Here is a 21,380-nt window from a genome sequence, read left to right on the forward strand (position 1 = left end):
CGGTGTGACACATTCAAAACACATTACATTTTTTCATACAACCGGCGAGCACACAAATCAGAATGTGGCTGTGCAGATGCATATGACACGTGCACATCTTCTTAGTCGTAAATCTAGTCTACCCCTAGGATTTAACCAAGATTGTCAACACAATAACATGTGAAAGAGCAAACCACAAAAACCCCTGCCAACTTTATCTCAAAAAGATAAAACATGACATTGAAGAAGGAGAAGAAAAGATGAGAGGGAAGGGAATTTTTCATTTCTTTCAAAAAAATGCAGGGGGGGGGGCTGCTTTTTGTCCATAAACAGCAGGCCTCTTCAACATTTGGGTCTGTGGGGGTTAAGGATAAGATGCTTGAATTCATACACACCACAAGCATGCATGTACACACACACACACACACACACACACACACACACACACACACACACACACACACACACACACCTGAGCGTGACAGTCATCTCTTCCACTCTCCTTTCCCCACTCTCTCTCGCTCACCCCTGTGCTGAGCCGAGATCCCACCCACCGCCTGCTCCTTTATGATAGCATGACACGCACGCCGGCCTCGGCTGCAGGACAACTGGAAGAACTGGTCCTCGCCGCACGACCACGCATATTCAAAACCACACGTCAAATTCAAAGCCATCATTTGTGTCGACTGGCCCCCGTCTACACATGTCCACGCAGCAAATGGTGCAAGCAGACATTACAGGGCAGAATTTACATCCTTCTCTGATTTCAGAGGTGCCGCATCCACACAAAGGTAGACCTGTTCACAGAGGACTCACAGGACAAACGGTGTACAGTAGAAAGGAGAGAATTTAAAGTGACTGGAGACCATTTATTATAATAACTATTATAATATTTTTCTTTTTTAGATTATAGGGGCATAAATTTGTGGATTTTTGTCTTCTGGGTGCATACACTGTGTGTGACACAACAACCTATGATGTATTGAATCTGTGTTGTGGTCACAGACTACTGTTCACCCAAAGAGGGCTCTCTGCGACCGAGGACACGGACTATACGAGACCAGTGGCCGAGCACGGAAAGGTGGGACTTAAGGAGAGAGATATGCAGAGACATATAGAGAATGAGAGGGAGGGAGGGAGGGGTTATGACAGCCAGAGGCGCTGTCTCCCATTTTCTCGCCGTCCCCCCCCCCCCAAACCATGAAACAAGCCTATCCATGACGACTGCGACCCCTTTATCTCGTTTCTCCGATTGGACGTGCTATTCCCACTCACGCAGTCAAATGACATCTGAATACTCCGAGTGTACCTGTCATCTAATATGGTAATAGACAAGGACCGAGCACAAGCAGTGGAAGGATCAGCAGCACCTGCACATCTCCACAGTGAAAACCGTCAACACACCACAGCCTTACAGCACCAAACACTACCTTCATGTTGTGAATACTCATACTAATCACAACACACAGCGATTCCACTATATACATTTGATTGGTCATATCACTGGAATCATGTTAAAACACTAAATGCACACCCTAACAAATAAAGTCTTTTTTTTTTAAATATTGAAATAAAGTGTGACACAACACATTCAAATAACATGTTCATAATTTGGTCTATTTTTCATGACGATACATGTAACGGTTTAAACAGTTGCCAGGTGTCTTAAAGATATATTTACTAAATTTTAATTAATCTGAATAAATTCTAATAGAATTAATTCAAATTATTATATGAATTAAAAATGTGAAGGAGAATAATTTTAATTTATCGTAAACAATCATGCACATTTTGCCATTTCCCCCTCAGTTGTGGTAAATAACCTCTCTGCACCTAAATGGTGTTAATTTGTAAAAATCTTAAATATGTTTTAAATCAAAGAAAATAAGTCAATTGAATCATTCCTTGATAAACACATTAACTAAATAAAAGAAGAAATAACTCTGATCACAAATAATTAATTCACAATAAAGCATATAAATGGTCCTTTTTCAAATATATTTGGTTTAAATACTGTGTGTGGTAAAAAACCATCACCCTGGTACTTGAGCATGAACAGAATACTTCCACTATCAGAGTCAGGGATGAGGAGATACTGTCGTTAGCCACGCCAGACGTAGGTTTGAAACACAATACATAAAAATGAATGACATTCCTATGCCTTTGCCAGGAAGTGTAATAATTAAACATATATATATGACAATGAGACAAGCCAAGAGAATCAGACAGGTGAGATGACAGTAAACATTTGTGCTGTCTTTGTTTTGTAACAGAAGACGGAGAGAGGGAGGAGGAGGAAGAGGAGAGGAGTGTTAACTGTCAGACAGGGGAGGAAGGGAGATCACTCCAGTTTTGGCACAGCAGCCATACCTGTCCTATACACTATACAGCACCTTGCAGTTCTAAACGCTGGAATGCAAACACACACACAATGACACTTGCCGGATGCACAAATTCACTGGGGTTATGAAACATGTATAAATCCTTACAAATAAAAAAAAGCAGATCGGAAGGAGCTAAATGCGAATCACTGATTAAAAATCTTCAGCACTGACGCCTGTTTCCTCGCTTTCTCCTGCTGCTAATCTCCTCCCGTCTGCTCCTCTCCAGTCTGAAAGGTAGGGATCTGTTTATCTGACCTCTTCCCCTGATTCCTCCTCGATGGCCCATGGCTATCTGACCCCTCCACCCAGCCCCCCTCAACACTCCTACCCTCAGCTCCCCACCCCATTTTCTGCCTCTCTCTCTCTCTCTCTCTCTCTCTGTCTCTCTCTCTCTCTCCCTCCCTCCCTCCCTCCCTCCCTGACAGCCTTATAACGCTTAATTTTTTACTTTTATTACACCCAATGCATTTTCCTTACTCCCATCCTAAACTAAAGTCATAATCCTGCAGATGCTGACAACCATACACCAAATGCTTTGTGTGGCTTCCCCCCCCCAAAAAACACACACACACACACCAACAACTACCATCACCCCTTTTTCTCCCCAAACACTTGCCAGACCCACTCTCTTCTTCTCATCCTCCCTAGGCTGTTTGCAAGGGGGGGTCTTTCTTTTCTTTCCTTTTTTTTTTTATCTCTGCATTCACTCTATGACCCCTGTCCCCCCTGTTTCTTGCTGTCTGACCCCCCCTTCCCCCAAAACACACACACACACTCTCACACACAGCTTCTCATCCTTCCTCTCTGCCCCCACATATCCTCTCCTCTCTTGCTCGTTTGCAAAACCTCTTTTTTCCTCCTCTTTTTTCCTTTCTCGTCTGTGTCTCGAAAAATATCCACGACTGACTTGTTATTCTCTGTTTCTGTTTTCTATTATTATTAGAGCTCCAACCCCGTTTCGAAAAATCGCTTGCTCTTTTCTTTTTAATCCTATTTATGGGGGACTTTTGTTTTGCAATTGCACCTAAACATGAAGATAACAGCTGCATCTCCGTTTTTTATATTTTCCCCCCTGCACGATCAGATCCAGTTTTGGCGAGATTGGTAACGTTGCACACAGGCAGAAATAAAAAAAAAAGCATGTGTATTTTTGGTTTAAAAAAGGCCCATTCAGGCTGCATGTGCCCTATCTGCAAGCCTGGGTTTTGTTTTCCTAGATATCATGTTTAGTTTAACTCCACACACACACAAAAAAACAATACTGCAAATGCCAAGTGCTTACTAAATGCAAGCAGTGACCTATAGGTTTAGCCCGGACATTATACTACAAGTTTAAGCAAGTAACTTTTGGCATGATAATGTCTGGTGGAGGTCGGACTAACAGGGCAGCGTTTTGTTTTCATTCGGGTCAGCGTTTCTCGGGGAATACAAAAAAAATAAAAAAATCTTCTCTAGAAAGTCTGATGCGGCAGCCAAGTATAGTTGGAGGCAGCAGATCCAGAGTGTGTGTGAGTGTGTGTTTTATTCCCTGAGCCACATGTCTGCTGTGAGAGACGCAGCTCACACTCTCTGTCTGCCCGCGTGCAAGGTCCTGCTGACCCGCTGCTGTCACGCAGGAGACCCGGGGATCCGTTTTTTTTACCCCCCCCACCTCAACACACCACATCCAACACAACACACACACACACAGAGAGACAGGCAAACACGCGCTCGCCAGCCCCGCATGCACGCACGCACACACACACGTATACACATGTCGATCGATCTGCATGTGACTTCGCGAGGGAACGACTTAAAATAAGCTTCAAAAAGAGGAAAACATTCCGCGAGAAATAAAAGAGAAAAGGTGGACTAAAGTGCGCTAAAGGAGGAAAGTGTAGCTGTGGGGGAACTGAGGCAGCAGGGCGGAGGGACTGCACATTTCACACAGAGACGTATATCGGAGAAGAGCAAAAAAAAAAAAAAAAAATGTGTTTATCCACGCGAGGATTTTTTTATAACCACGCGACGGTGTGGAACCCACCCCCCCCTCCCCCCCAGTTTGGACATCGCAAGTGTCAAATCTGTCCAAAAAATGAGAAAATCGGGAGATGCCCCCGCTCCTTCTTTGGCCGGACGCGCACGGACCCACAGGCTGGACTTGGAGCTCCTTTCCTGGGCTGCGCTCATGTGGAGCCGCCGCTGCCTCTCTTCGTCCGCTCAACACAGCTCTCTCCCCCCCCCACCCCCCCCACCCCCTTCTCTCTCTTCTCTTATCGCCTTGTGTGCCTCAAAACACGTCTCTCGACACCCATGAACCCTCCGCACCTTCTCCCGAGCACCGCGAAATGCGCACATTTGTCTCAAAACCGCGTTTTTCCACCACGATCTGCTGGCTTGTTTTTTTTTGGAGAGGATCGCTGCCTTTGCCCGTTTTCTCGTCTTCCATTCATGAGGAGGAGAGAGGACGATCGCTGATGTAAACACAGGTAAAGCGATACGGGGAGAAAAGAGGAAAACACACCGAGAATAAACCAAAGTACTTGCATGAAATCAAAACTTGTGTTCGCCGGGCAGATTGTCACAACGTAACAATGTAGCCGGCGACAGCAGCAGCAGATAGGCAGAGAGATTCAGACAGGCGAGCAGAGCAGGATCGTGGAGACAGAAGAGGGAAAAAAGAGACAAACGCAAAGTTGAAACTTACAATTTCTCGCTGCCGCTTTGTGATCCTCGCTTTTTAATCCAGTATTGAGATGATTTAGCTAAAGATCCCATCAAGGCAGTCCCCGTTTTGGTCAGTTTGCGCTTAGGGTGGCAAAAGAAAGATCATTGTTGTTGCGGAGTGTAGAGGAGGAAAAAAAAAAAAAAGGAGAACCGAAGTACTATTAGTTGTTAAAGGCAATATAAAAATAATTTGGATGCAAAGCAGGCGATGAGTCTTGTGTTAGAGGGAGCGAGGAAGAGGTGAAAGTGAGATCTGATGATTGAAAAGAAAAAACTCTTTGGATCTTTATTCCTGCTAATTAGTTTCCTGCAAAAAAAATGGCTGTGATTAATTCAGTGCGCATGTGCTTCATTACACAGGCACGAAGGGAAGGGCTAATTAGCCGCCTTCTGGATCAATAAGATTCAGCAAAGGAGAGAGCTCGGGAGAGAGAGGGAGGGAGGGAGGGAGGACGAGCGAGGGAGGGAGGGATGGATAGATACAAGTAAGGGGAGAGGAGAGGAGAAAAAGGAGGAAAGTAATGATCAGGAATTGAAAATATGGAATTAAGAACAGCGGAAAGTAAGAGTTTGATTAGACGGAAGACTGTGAAAGTTAACAGTGGAGCCGGCGGCCGCGCCGCGGCGCAGCCCCGGCGCCGCACACGCCGCGTCTCCGCCGATCTTTTTGCACTTTTTAAAACATTTTCACCCCTTTTTTTAATTTTGAAATGAAAGATTAAAAAAATGCCTCGACCACTAAAAGTACATAAGCGACCTTGCTGTGTTTTATTCTGCCTCTTTCCACCGTAAGTCTGTCATTTCTGTTGCGTAAAAGCGGCACAGGACCGTTCCCATATAGTTGCTAAGTACATATTTTTTTAACGTTTGAGCAATTTATTGAAATACATAACATACATGAGTTTTCGGCGGGTTCACGGGCTGAAATGGAAACGTGCCACTCTCGTGCACGGTCCACTTGTGATGGGGCAAACATCTGTCGCGTTTGTGAACAACTGGAACAAACACTTGTCCAAAAATTAAATCACGTTTACAGGCGATTTCTGCGTGTGTGTGTGTGTGTATATGCAAAAGACGTATAAAGGCTGCTACTGTAAGAACAACGCAGGCTGCCACGGTGTAACTGCAGCCTGAACTCAAATATCACAAACACAGCTTATAGCTGCACCTGAATATGATCAGATAACAATGGTTTTGTATTGATAAATATCGATTTTCAGCATTAAGATTAATTCCACTTCCACAGAGACAGGAGCTGATATTAAATAGCCCTCTTCCTTAAATAAAAACTTTAACAAACTTGTTAATAAACGTGATTCAACCTGAACCCAGCATTTAGACACATCCCAGTATATTTTTATGTTTACAATTTATAAAAACAATACAAATTCACCGATGATGGTGAATAGGAGAACTTAAATGAAAGAGTAATTCCTCAACTCACACATACGTGTGTATGCATGGATTAATTTGAATAAAATCAAGCAAAATTAAGACCCTCAACTTCATTTCGTAAAAGTCAATTTCAAATTTCTAAACAAAATATGACAAAATAGAAGAGAGTGAGACGGTAAAGACGTTTGTGTCGCTTTCACTGTCAGCTCCAAAATATTTGTTAAAATTCACTATAACGCTTAATAACAATATCGTTATGGATATAAAATAATCCAATTGTTTTTACTGACGTGAGGGCACGTGTGGCACAAATGTTTTAATATATTTCTATTGGAATTGAGGAATCCAGAGACACTGTACGAGTTGTGCAAAGCAAGTTCAGCTCCTGTTAAAAACATACTTGTTGAAGCCTCGTTGTTTTCTGTACGGATTGATCTGATTTTTACATGATGTGTCGCGGCTGTTTGGAGGTGATTACAATCCTGAACCAGCAGAACCAGTGGAAGAGTTGTAAAGTGTGGCTGCAACGTGGAGTGGTGATGGGGAAACAGGTTATCGTGACATCTATTACGAAACAAAGTGGGAACACGTTGTCAATACGTGTGGGTTCTGTTAAATAATAAATGGGACAGACCTTGTATTATAAAGCTTTTGGTCAGCTCCGGCCTGTTTTCCCTCAATCTGACATTTATGCATCAGGAGTTACCCTGGTACTGAGAGAAGAAGCCCTGATGGTCAACGTCTCGTCTCATTCTGATATGTTTCGTGATCAGGGATTTCAATACCGACGATTTGTCTCTGGTTTATTTTTCTTAATAATCTTTGCGTAAAGCACTTTGCGTGTTTGACTCGTGTCCCCCTCCGAGTGAAAAGACTGTATCCCCCCCCCACCAAAAAAAGAAAAAAAATCAACCTTAGAGTCTGTCAGTGCTCTTTGTTATGATAATTTTATTGTTGATTCTCTGAGGAAATGGACAATCCCTCACTCTCAGTGCGCACACTTTCTGTGCAAACAGCTCCATATAGAGTCCTGCTCCACTGAATACAAGTAGCAGCTTCCACTGATCACATAGCGTGCCATGTTTATTGAAACAATACGCATGTGATAGCCTGCGCCTATATGTAGCCATACAGTGAATTCCGATGCAGATTTCACAGAGAAATGCCCCATCTCCTCGAATCCGAACCCTGTCCACACATGCCCCACGACTTAAAGTAAGAGATGAGACACAACTGGGTTAATAAAGCGACCGGAGGATTTTCTTTCTCTCCTTTTCAGACGTGTGCTGGATGGAGGTGCATGGCGCAGATAAAAAACCCACTGTCTGTTTTTATTTTTCCAACATTGCACACAACTGATACCACGAGCAGCACCTCCTTGATGTTGTGGTATATATACAGTGAAGATGGCTGATGAAATATATAGGCTTCATTTTGTTTTGTTTTTGTTTCTTTCCGAAGGCCTTTGACTTAAAGGTTTGAAAGGTTATGAAGCACCCATGGGACGCGGCGTTCCTCCAGATCCAATAGCCAACATCCCTTTGAAGAGCCAACCAAAAAAATAAAATAAAATCTCAATCCTGATATTGTAGACTTACATGACCAGGACCCAGCTCCCCCACATGCACACCCTCCTCTCCCCCCCTTCTCTCTCTCCCCCCCCTGCTGCTAAAATATATGGTGTGCTGTAACACGGCATTTCCTCTGCACTTTCCTCCCATAAGCCGAGGCAGCCACTCATACCTGCTTTTTAAACAATGTCGCATGTTGCTGTGTAGTAGCATGTCTCTCTCATTGGGGGGGGAAAAAAGAAAAGAAAAAACAACAAGGAGAAAACTGCATGGTCCCGTATAGAACAGCTCACTTTTTTTTTTTTTTTTTTTGCAGTGCGAGAGGCAGACTGCAGGAATCTCGAGGATTTGCGACGTGTCTGCTCTCACGGGAAGAAGAGATTGTAAAAATGAATAGGTTGAAAATAGCGTGCGAGTGGAGTTAAAGGGGCTACGAGATAATAAAAGAGTCCTGGTGTAATTTGGGGTGGGGTGGGGGGGTTTTGCAGGAGCCAGCTTCGAGTCGCCTCCAGCCTCGTGACGCAAACTTTAGTTTTTACGCAGAGGCCTGATTGACATGACTCAATCAGTGGCCACGTTGAGGAGGGTGACATCGAAAAGAGGAGCAGCCTGCAGACGGAGGCCCGGATGCTTTTAGGGCCTGTGCATCACTGAAAAGGGGTAAAAAAAAAAAGGGTGGGGGGGACTGGGACTGACAGGGTCTGAAGCTTTTGTGTGTGCAGCATTCATTTGCGCCTCTCTGTGGGAAGGATAACTGTCCACGTGCCAGCCTCAATAGGCATACATCGATGAGTGGCATTGCAAATTCAACACAACCTGTGGCTATGACAGCCCGCGGATGTGACAAAGAAAGGCAGAGTGGCTTAAAATGCAAAATGCTCGCGCTTGACCATCACAAGTGACGGAACAAAACGGGGGATTCAGACAGAGGGCAACGCTCCACAATCGTCTCTACAGCGGTGATGGGGATTTTTCACGCAGCACGAGTCAACTTTTCTGAAAGAAATATTTATTTCAATGCATTGAAATGAAATCAAGTCTAAAAAATGTGTCTTATTTTATTTACGCATCAGCTGCTGCGAGAGCGCGCGCGCACGCACACGTGGACGCGCGCGCGCGCGTAAAGCCTGCACACGCGATCCCAGCAAAAGCACAAAAGGGAAACGGAGGAAATGAGCAGGAGGGAATGTGTGTCAACATAAAAGCTGCTATATCAAGAGAAGTCATATAAGTTTATAAAGAGAAAACAACCATTAGATTCCAGAGGATTTGAGGCGGATTGAAGCTGCTCACAGGGCTGCGATATTAACCAGGAGGGTGTCACTCATATGTTCAGGCTTTTGTAAACAGATGGAAAAGGGGCATGAGACATTCCTCAGGAAACAGACTGAGTGAGATATGCTCTGAACATATTTCTACATAGGTGGAGAGGATGCACAAAGGTGGACACTAAACAAATAGGCAAAATAAATAAAACAATAGAGGGATTTTGAATATGAAACATTAAAATTATACTGTTACTTTAGTTATGGTTTTAATGAAAAATAAACCTTTAAGCTGTGATGTGACACGCAGCCTGAAAGGTTCGGATTCTCCATCAGTGGCCATGGGCTCATACAGTCTCAGGGTTTGGAGCCCAACTTTCTTATGGAGGGCAACTCACAAGAGAGATGATCCACATGGGGAAACATTTAAGTACAACGTGAGGGGGGAAAACAGCCGCTTAATTTTAATTCTAAGAACATTTGCATCTATTATTTTCACGTTCGTCTTTCTGATGTGTTTTCATGATCCTCGGCTGGATGGAAGCTCGAAGGCAGCGCAGTTTAACACCACGTCAGTGCGCACACGAGGCTGCTGTCCGGCTCCATGCGTCTATAGGGTGGATAGGGCAGCGCAGCCAGGTGCAATGGGAGCGCCCTCTTATGTTCAGCCTGACCACTGGGATCAAGCAGCGCATCAACTCCTTTACAGGAGCCAAGCGCCTGCGGACCAGCTGCTCCCTGCAAACGCGCACATTTGCCTGTCACTCCGGCATTATATATTAAACACTGCCTCGCGCGCGTGCGTGTGTATGTGATGTAAATCAACGTGGCCGGGTTATTGCGTGGTCAAACAGAGATTTAGACCCGTGCACGGCGGAAACCCACCAGCGGTTCAGATGACCGTTTTCACCAAGTATCAGTCTGTTAATAACAGTGCACACTTTCCAAAAGTGTGTGGATATATTTTTTAAATAGCCACTGGAGTAAAAACACAACACACATTAAACCTGAACTTGGTCTAATTAGCGCAGCATCCTACAGAAATCACAACACAAATCTACATTCAGAAGAAAACAATATGCTAAACATTTACATGTTTAATTCAAAATTAACCTTTTATTTACAGGCGTCATAATGTATCTATGTCATAGGTCGAGCTTCTTTCACATTAGATTATTTTTGCTAAATTGCAGGTTACTGGTGGGCATGATTTACATATTTTTAGTTAACCTTAAATGTTAGTTATTTCTTTAACTTAATAAAAAGTGTTTGCAAATATTCCAATGCTGCATCTTCCTGTGGCCTCGTCGCTTCTCTTTTTATCCTCGTGTCACGTCAACACAGGGGTGTGTGTTTTGTTTTGTGTGTGTGTGTGTGTGTGTGTGTGTGTGTGTGTGTGTGTGTGTGTGTGTGTGTGTGTGTGTGTGTGTGTGTGTGTGTGTGTAGCCTTTATGCATAAAATTCCAGTGTAAAGTTTGTAATTGTCATAGCTGACTGTATTAAAGCATGTATCTAATCATATATTCATCAGTCAATCGGTTTTAACAGTAACTGTAATAAACATATAAGCAGGAATGTGCCTCTTAGTGCTTTAGAACACTTCAAGTTCATATTGGTGGATATTTTATTCAAATATTTTAAAATGCTTTTTTTGTTAAACGCATGTGTGTTGATGGAGTTTTTGTTGTTCTGTTGATGTTTTGTATTCTTTTATTGCAGGAATATTTGGGCCAGTTTTTCCACTTGATTTTGTGACTGTATACAGTGAAATATTTTTAATTTTTGCTTTGTGATCTACATGCATATTCTTATAATAAAACAATATTATTAAAACGCTCCTGGACAAAATGATGTGCATCGTGTTGGTTTTTCCGTCTTTTTTAACACATTTTGAAATATGTTGTGATGATGTTTATGGATCATATGCGAACCTGACATGATATTTAGTGAATGCAGCTGGAGGAGCAGCAGTGGACAGGACCGGAGAGTTTTAGAATCAAGTGACGAGCGGCCGTCTGGTCAGTCTGCCTCATTTCCATGAGAAACCAGGAAGGATATCAATCCACCCGTCCTGCCACAACTACCTTATTAATGCTCTTATGCATAATTCAAAAACATGTTTTGACATTTGCATTGAAAGAAGAAAAAAACACCCAGTCGTGTTAAAACATAATCACCCAACATCTGATGTCTGCTAATATTTGAGAAATGTCGTAAAACAGCCCCAAAAATTCTCCGATGTTTTGCTGACTTAACTCGATTGTACAAATTATTTCATCCTGACCAACGCGATTAAATCGAGTCCAAAAAAAAAGAGAAACGCACGCAGACACACACACACACCAGGCATGTGCACGGGTGCGCACACACGCACACGCACAAATTCCACACAAATCAGCGAGCGTGACTCTGTCTCTGCTCCATCCCTCTGTGTGTGTGGGTGTGTGTGTAAGATGTGTGTGTGTGTGTATCCTTATTTTGGGTGTTTTTTGGGGGGGTGCGGGGTCGCCTCATATTTTAAAACCAGATGGAAAATAAAGACAAAATAAACTTCTATTTTTACTTATTATATATATTTTTCTTATTATTATTATCACAGGGGTGCAGAGAAACACACACACACAAACACACAACAACAAAAACAACAACAAAAACCTGCATCCGAGCCTCATCACACCCCGTCACCTTCCGCTTCCTAAACTAGTCCGTGACATTACGCTCACCTGTATAATCCATTAAAACACCTGATCAAGTCATTCAAATATTTTTGTATGCATTTTCTTTTATTCTTCCCGTATGTTTCACACAGGTTTTTTTCTTCCCTTGCTGCTATCGTCAGATCTCAGTCTCTTACATGTGCACCCACATAAATTCCAAGCTCACGAACACCAACAACACGCTGCAATCAAATGCGCAGGAAGACACAATAAATAGTGATTTAAAAAAGAAAAAGAAAAGGGAAAACAAAAAGGCAAAGCTTACAAAGTATCTGGAATCATCACGATTTATCAGCGTTTGTCTAATAAATATGTCATCTCTAATAAACCGGAGATCAATTTGTATGGAAAGAAATGAGCTTCTAATGTTTCAAGTCGGAGAGTTGTATGTATATGTATATTTATATATGGTGAATAATGGAGAACTCCTGCAAGCTGCTGTCACAGACTGAGGGTGAGAGACAGGCGGGACTCGTGGGGTTTTTACGCGCTTCGGAGAGAGGCGCACTGGAACAGAGGGATCCCAAATCAGATCCATATGACCACTGCAGGCTACACAAACACTAGATAGTGCTGAACCGACCCAAACAGGAGGGAGGAGGAGGAGGAGGAAGAGGAGGAGGAGGAGGACCGGCGACCCCCTGCATCTTCACAGAAATTAGAAAATACCACTTGAACTTGAGTACAACACATTTAGATAGAGTAATTTTCCTTTATGTCAAAGGGAACGCCTACCCCTAAAAAAAACAAGAAACACACACACACACACACACACACACACACACACACACACACACACACACACACACACACACACACACACACACACACACACACACAGCAGGACGAGATGAGAGATGACAGGTGGAAGCGACACACGCGGCAAATACACATCTAAGATTATCGCCAGGGGTCAAATCCAAGTCCTGCGTCACACACAGCCGCTGGATTCACAGCACCACCCATCTACTGTGTATTTCCAGGGTCAAACAGGACAGCAATCATTTCAACTGTGTGTGTGTGTGTGTGCGTGTGTGTGTGTGTGTGTGTGTGTGTGTGTGTGTGTGTGTGTGTGTGTGTGTGTGTGTGCTGATAATTCATAAACCCACAAATAACATTCAGTGTGGAGCAGTGATGTGGACACACGCAGACACACACACACACACACGCACACACACACACACACACACACCACACACACACGCACGCGCACGCACACACACGCACATGCACGCACACGCACACACACGCACACACACTACACTCTTTAGGCTGCTGGTCAAACAAGTGAGAAAACACACATGGGTGGGATCTAGCAGAATTTTTACATGTGTGGCAATCAACAACTCATATCACACTATTCTCCACGTGAGATGCAGAGACGGCTTCTAGTTAAGAAATAAGCTCTTCTGAAGCCTCTTGTGATCAAACCCCCCGTGGAAGGGGGCCCCCGGGGGCCAAAAGCCACCTGGAGTTCTGTGAAAGTAATTTTAGATATAGCCCGAAAGCAAAAAGGTAGAATTATAGATGCTTAACCCCTATGACTGCTCCTAAACTTTACCTCTGTGGCAGGTGATCCATATTTGCCGTGCGCGGTGAGTTGAGGAGGGCCGAGGGGTCATGGAGCACTGCCTGTCTATCAATTGGTTTGGCCCCTGTGCTCTGAATACCTCAGCAGAGGTAGTGGAGGTGAACCCCCCCGTTGCCTTAAGTGTTTTCCCGAAGCCAATAAAACCAAGTGATTAGTGGAGCTGCTCCTTTTTTTTTAGGTGTTAGCTCGTTAAGGGAGTTAATAGTGAAGGTGTTTACTTTTGCACGACAGACGCTTTACAGGAGGGGTCAGCCGAGACCTCAGCCCAGGAGGTGTGCCCCAGTCCATCTGTGAATGCTCTGCGTACCTGCGTTAGGATGCTGAGATATTAATGCATATGTACAGCAAAGATGCAATACTGAAGTCAAAGATGCTTCATAAATGATCTGTTTAATTCATAATCTGGGCTTTTACACGTGGATTAAATATCATGTGGCACACTTGGCACAGGGGATGGAGGCTCCAGAATGACACCTGCCTCCTCGCTATACCTGCACGCCCAGCTCACATGGCCTGCTCCCCTGCCAGTGTCACTTTTGTGTTTTTGAATTTCAGCACGTGCGGAACAATCGGCTTACCTCATTCCCGTGGCAGAAATACTACCCTTCACCTATTTTGAAGCACATACTGTACTTTTTGTTGAGCTCAGTCAGTCGTCTGGCTGTCTGTCTATTGTGCGTGAGACACAGGAGGGTTTGGTTCTACACAGAGTGAAACATGACGGTGAGGGGCCGGGGTCCTATCTTAACACTTACACTCAACACACTCAAACGCGCGTGTGTGTGTGACTGCTGTCATATTAGAAGAAATTAGCAACTGTGTAAAACCACTTGCAATGCTGTCAGATATGTGGTTTCTGAATAATTTGTAATGTTGTGCATCCCTACAAGCCTGTGGCGCATCAGCTGAATCTAATCCAGTTAAACAAGTTGTTTTTTCTGCTTATAAGGGCAAAAAGATATCAACATGAAAAATTGGCTTTGAATTCCAAAAGGTCATACCCTCCCTGCGGTCAAATGACAGACAGTGATGTGATATTCTCTCTCATAGCTTAAAGGATAAAATGTGTGCATCGGATCACAGACACACATTAATTCACTTTATGGCTGCTTGTAAATTAATGTGGAATCATCAAGTTGGTATTTTGCTGGTCCGACATGATTGAAATTTGAAATGATTTTATGCATAAATAAGCTTTTTTCAGGCTTATTTTGAAATAACAGAATCATAAGCAGATCTCTGTAACCGGTACTGAAGGTTTGAGGCTTCCTCGAGCTTCAGCCAATAACACCCAACAGATTTACGCATCATGTGATTGTGTTTTACAAAAATACATTCTCTGTCTGAATGGAAAAACTGATTGTTTTCCCACAACACATTTTCTTTAATTTAAAAGTAATGCAATTCTATATTTTCGTCTCTTTTGAGTGTCTGAAGATTGCAGTTTCATTTCAGAATGCAAACCGAACAGACAATCAGCATTAGCCAAACCTTAAATATTCCTGTAGATGTTTAATCTTCAAATTGTGGTTTTCATGGATGTATTAGATTATCTAGCTTGTATTTGTAGATTTGTGTTGTCATGTATTTTTAAAATCGAATTTGTATTTATTAAATTGAACAAGATATCTTGACTCTAATGAGGCACATGACCAGTGAAATAAAAACTGCCCTTTAAACTAAAATCATTTTCTGTGATGAGTAATAAAGTGAACAATATTTTTTTCCTAACCAAAATAGTGACATGTTACCTGCAGCTACACATGTAGCATCCTCAGTATTTAAATACACATCCCTCTAAAGTACATACTACAGTACATCACTGCCAGAGTCCACTGGATTTCTCTTTAAGCCCCAACACAGCTTCCTGAGCCACACACTGATAAAGTGGAACTATTGGCGGTGCTCGTGCATTTTGAATATTCACACGAGATATAAAACGTGTAACAAGAATGATAACCTGTGCTTTGTCTGTATTTTCATCTTATGTTTTTGAATATGTGCAAATACGTTTCCTGGGGAAGGGAAAAGGGGGGGAAGAGACAGAGGCCACTCGTTTTAACGTATTCTGTTTAGAATTGTAAATGTATCGCATAGGCCCTGCTGTCCAATTACATATATCTTTCATGTATGAAATCATGCATGTCTTTCTGTCTAAAAAGGGGGAGGGCAGGCACAAAGGGAACAACCCCCCGAATGCAGCAGAACAGTGTGCAGCCCACATGAAAAATAAGGTCTAGTGTCGGAGCCCTGGAGCCCTGGGCAAGTGCAGCTCCATCAGCTCACAGGCCAGGGAGGGGAGCTGCTTCCCCCCACACTGGAGCCCTCTCCACTCCTGACTCCTGCCGGATTATCGCTGGTCTACTCAGAGGCAGCTGACCCTTTGGGTCCTAAATCAGACTTTATGGAAAAACACATTTCACATCACGTCCTTAATTAGCTCCGCAATAATAAATATAGTTTCTTGTGCTTTCAAGTGTTTTACCCACATAAAAAAAAACTTAAAAGATGCAAAAAATAGATCTTTATTTATTTATTTTGTCTTCCTTCATTCTCATTTTCAAAACAATGACTTGCTGCTGGGTACCAAATTTCAGTGACCCAGATTTTGTCAAATTACTTTGAACTTTTCAAAACAGAATTCTTTAGGTCCCTTAACTACTCATCTCAGTGCTGCTGTTTTCACTGTCAACAATATACACACTTAATGGTATAAACACTTTTTATTTTCAATTAGGCCTGTTTTCATAGCAGTGAATAGAGAGAGGACGTGCTTTGCCATGTAGTAGGTGCACAGCCCAATCTCTGTAGCCCTCTATCAGGCCCTGTTTGATTCCAAGGCTTTGCCTGAGTAAAAAAAATAAAATCATACAGATTCCCTGATCAAGCAGAGAAATTTAATATAGTCCAGATAACCTGGGATCAGGTCTTAATCACCGCTTGAGAGTGTGTTGTCAGTCTTCTGCAAAACAACTGGGAAACTGAATCTTAATAAAACTGGAAGAGAGTGAAGCTGAGCCAAATCAATTTCAAAGTCCCTCTGAATGGAAATACTCATTTCACATCCATGTGCTGCGAAGCCCAAAAACTCATGTATGCATCAGAAATGTGCCGAGACTCAAACTCATACTCTGTAGCTATTCTTATACCAACAACATACGCATGCACACACACAAATATCATAACAGACCTATCTGTAAACCCACACACACAAATATCATAAAACAACTAACTGTAAACACACGCACAAATGGCAATGACATTTTATCAGCTAGAAAATCACTTATGTCCTCTTTGTAAACTAAAAGCACATCTTGGATCTTTCACATATCCCATTACTGACAACATTAAAACTGTAAAAGAAAGCATACAGTAGTGTGTGTGTGTGTGTGCTGTAGAGGTGTCATTTGAATAAATAAAATTCATTTTCCATCCACGTGTGTGCACATTTACATATGTTGGTCTGCCACTTCATGTGTACTTTCCGCGTGTGTTTGCATGTCCTCAGCTTGTGACAGGTGCAAAAGCTCCTGTGAATGTGCTCGTGTATACGGAGTGTGTGATCCGCCTGGTCAGGCACGCCAAGTCACGTCAAATATCTAGCACGTTCGCTCAGGCGCTGGCCAGTCATTGGCTGAATCTGCAAGGGGCGAGTGAAGAACCCACAGCGAGCGTCTATCAGCCAAACAACCTCGACACGTTCAGAGCCTCTAATCCGAGAGGAACAAACAGGTGAGCAGAGCATGAAAGCGAAGCATTTGTCAGCCAGCCTTCCTTTTGCACCAGGTCTGAAGACGAGCTAAGCGAGTGGAGGGACACAAACTGGGGACAAGTTAGCTTCAAAGCCCCGAAGAAGTTAAAGGGCTCAGGGCCGGGACAGCAGGAGCAAGGGGACTTCACAGCCTTACCTGATGGGGTTTTTGGTCTGAGTCGCCACCGCACGGAAGCCTCTCTGACTGCGTTTCCTTTTCAAGTGTCCGTTTGAAGTCGGCAGGCAGAAAGGTCACGCCCTCTTGGTCACAGCAGGTTTGTCGAAGCGATGGCGGATGGCCAGCGGCTATTGCTAATGTTCAGACTTTAGTCTCTTTCTTTACACAAAAAAATAAAATAATAAAGGAGAATGTAAAGCTATTGATCTGGTGCCTGGGCACCTGCAGAAGTTTTGGTGATAGACTCCTAGAATTCCAGGTATTTCCAGGGTTTTCCAAAGCTATAAGGTTTGGGATTCAGGGACTCCCAGGTCACGAGACAAAAAACGAAAAATATCAGGACGAATCCATCACCTGGAACAAGAAACAAAGAGAGAGAGAGAAAAAGCGTTAGAATAATGTTTTGAACAGAGTTTCGAAAACGACAACAAAGGAAGAGTTCCACTGCAGCCCTGTCAGAGCAGCACCCACCATTTCTGTACCTCATCCCTCAAATCCCAGCAGATAATAAATGTCTTTCAGGAGAAACAAACCAGACCAGTATGACTTCCATCAAGACCAAGTCCAAATTAATCAGCTGTTTTTAGAGCCAACAAAATTAATCTATAATTATCTGTATGATACGACTGCAGGGCAGCCTCTCATGATTTCAAGATAACATTCAACGGCAAATGAACTGCTGTGAGTAATTTCTCCTCTCGTACCACCGAAGACTTTATAAAATGAGAAACTTAATTTCCCTGTAACCGGAACAAGACGTATTCCTGTAATAGCATATATAATTGCCTGTTCTGCCGTGGATCTCCCGTATATGACAACAAAGTCTCATAGACAATACATATTTATTCAGCTGTCAATTCCAGCAATGAAAAAAAATAAAAAAACATGTAAAAAAAATATAAAAAAGACTTTGAATTCCACATGGACCTGGTTTGTGAAGCTGGGTAAATATGCTTGTCATGTGTTCCAATAGTTCCACAGCGACAGAGATTTAGTTTGGGAATACAGGCGGGAGAGAGCAGACAGCTTGTGATAAGTGAATAGCTCTTTTGAAGCCACTTCCATTTGGAAACACTGTGCGATTATTTTTACCTCTGTGGTTAGACTCGAGTTAAAGCCCATGTTTAATTGTTCCCAGGAGTTCGTATTGTGGTGCTGATAAGGAGCTCGGGGAGCAACATTTAAAACTGCTACAAAAATAACTAGACTCATTGGCCACAGGTCTGATAGAGTGACAACAGAGGAGCCATACGGCAGAGACAGAAAATATAAAACAGGTACGAGGAGTGAAAGAGAGACAGACGGGAGCAGGGGTCTTATGAGGGGTTTGCATGTGAGCGGTTTCTCTTGGTCCTAATTTTAATGTGCGCTCAGCTTCGCGGAATCACATCTGTTTGAAATATCAATTTGAATAATGATCCTTTTAGGCCCTCTTAGATAAAGCGTATACAGTACATTAGCTGCTAATCAATAAATTATCTTTACGACAGCGTTTTGTCAGCAGTTACAGCGGACAGAAAGCAGCCCCGTTAATTTGTCGTCCCTCTTCCTTTCTGTCTCGCTCCGTCCAAGGCCACGACTTCCCGGTTTGTCAGGGCAACCTGTGGGAGTGTGTGTGCGTGTGTGTGTGTGTGTGTCGGATCAATAGCCCACCCACAGCAGAGCCGCGGGCCATCCCTGACCTGAGCTATTGATTAGGCCCGGCTCAGCTGCCAATAGCAATGTGCTGAATGTGACACCAGGCTAAGACAGGAGCTGAGGAAGGGGGATTCTGAATTGCCAGTGGCAGCCCCACAGCACACCGCAGATAAAAGTCAATTCCACTTAACCAAATCACTGACAACTAAATAGTTAGCAGACAGAAGAATGCAGAGTCTCTGATGGCAGCAGCTAGATGGCTTCGGGGATTTCCTAGCCCCCTGACCTGTGTGGGAAAGCACAACAGGCCATGGGAGAAACGCTGCGACATACGTGGGGCCTTCTGTGCAGGAAGCATGACCTCTGCTTGCCTGACAGTTTTTCTTTTTGTTTTTGTTTCATATGATCACGTCTCATTCTGCAAGTTACACCTCTGCCACTGACACCTTAGGGACCCGTTCTATCGATGGCTGCCTCAACATCAATTATCCCAATACATGATCAGCTCCCTCGATAATGATGTTTGATTGATGCTCACTGGCATTTTTACACCACATGTTTATTCATCTGTGTGTATTATGATATTAAGTAAATTGGAAAAGAATGCAGCTTTCTGTGAATGAGGTGTAGAGTGACATGACTGTTGTATTCGTATTTTATTTTTCAGAGCAGCTATTGAAAGAGAGGCCTCGCCGGCGTGCTTCCTGTAACCACATGCACAGATGTAATGCAGTCCCACTGAAGTTGTCGGACTCCTTTCGATCCATCTTGTTCCCAGTCATTACCAGTCCATATTAGAGTAGTTTACATGTCACTTTACCGGTCCTTTGCCTCGTGAATGTAATTCTGTGGCCACTGCCTCCTTGTGCATTCAGCACCTATCTATGGCTCCATATCTCTCGCAGTAATTGCTGAGTGACAGAAAGGCAATACTGACCACTTCATTATGGGACAGCCAGACTGACTGGACACTGGCCTCTTGGCTCTGGGGTCAGCGTGGCCAGACTGACCTTATCTGCCTAGGTCGTCAGGGGTCAGCCACCTAGAATTTATAAGGACTTTACTGGAGTTGCCGTGGGTACCATACAGCAAGGTCGCCTGACTCAGGCCGACTGCTTGTATCAGGTATTGATTGCAGTTTGTCTACTTCAGTTGAGGCTGGACTAATCTCCTAACACAAGGGTCTCAGGGGCAAAGGCTTCAGAGTAAAGTTAAGTGTTGGAAGCAACAAGAGTGATGGTGGGGGCGAGTGGATACTAGTGAGCGTACGCAGGACACAACGGGAGATGTGTGGCTTTAAAACAACATGAGTAAAAACAGTGAGCTGTACAAAGAGGACTGGAACTATTACTGCTGCTCAAACCTGGAGAAAGAGCTCCTATTCTGCAGGATGCGCTCAGGGAATGAAACTCTGTGCATGACAATTTTATTGAGTAATGAAATCTTGCTTATAAAGAGACAGACAGGATACCAATCATTGCTCTGCGTGAATGCTACGTGCACCATTACTCATGTTGCTTTAAATTGTTTGGTTTTCTGTTGGTGAAGTAAAAGTAAGAAGGCAGTGATCACTATTTGTTCCAATCATCACAATGTTCCCAAGAAAATGTGTTAATCCAGACACAAAAACAATTATCTATGAGTCTTTCTGTCAACCACCTTTAACTAAAACTGATGGATGAAGAAACGTGCGGTTGTTAGTCTGCAACTAGATGTGAATTTGTGTGTGTGTGTGTGTGTGTGTGTGTGTGTGTTCATCTGCACCATCTTGTGTCTGTGTGAGACCCTTTATGTACATACTAAAGCATCCCTGATGCTTGTTAGATCTTGTCTCTCGGCAGCTGCTTGGCACCGTTCATATTAAATCACAATAATGGCAGATGAGCTCTCGCGCTGGAGAGACAAGCATCTATTTGAAACTGCACTTTATTACACTTTGTTCCTTTTAATCAAAAAAACTACGCGAAAAGATAACCCGGTTTTAAAAATCCCAGATAAACAGCAACGATTGCATCTTTAAATAATAAATGATCCCCTGCCTCTTACAGACGGGAATATAACTGGAAATAATTGAAGACAACAATGTCCTATAAGAGCACCACTCGAGCAGTGCTGATTCAGGATCCCTCATAACTTCAAACATTCAGTCATAAAGTATGGATAATCCGCAAAAGAGAGGCATGAGTCTGTTTACAATTTCCTTCT

General features: G+C 43.3%; 1 protein-coding gene across 1 annotated transcript in view; it reads right to left on the bottom strand.

The window, feature by feature from the left end:
- Positions 1-21,380, bottom strand: part of zfhx3 (zinc finger homeobox 3) — a 208,056-nt gene that overhangs the window by 130,930 nt on the left and 55,746 nt on the right. Inside the window, 1 exon segment of the mRNA XM_034570513.1 lies at positions 17,517-17,891. The gene's annotated coding sequence lies outside the window, so the exon portion shown is untranslated.

This window comes from Hippoglossus hippoglossus, chromosome 3 (genome assembly GCF_009819705.1).
Source record: "Hippoglossus hippoglossus isolate fHipHip1 chromosome 3, fHipHip1.pri, whole genome shotgun sequence".
NCBI lineage: Eukaryota > Metazoa > Chordata > Actinopteri > Pleuronectiformes > Pleuronectidae > Hippoglossus > Hippoglossus hippoglossus.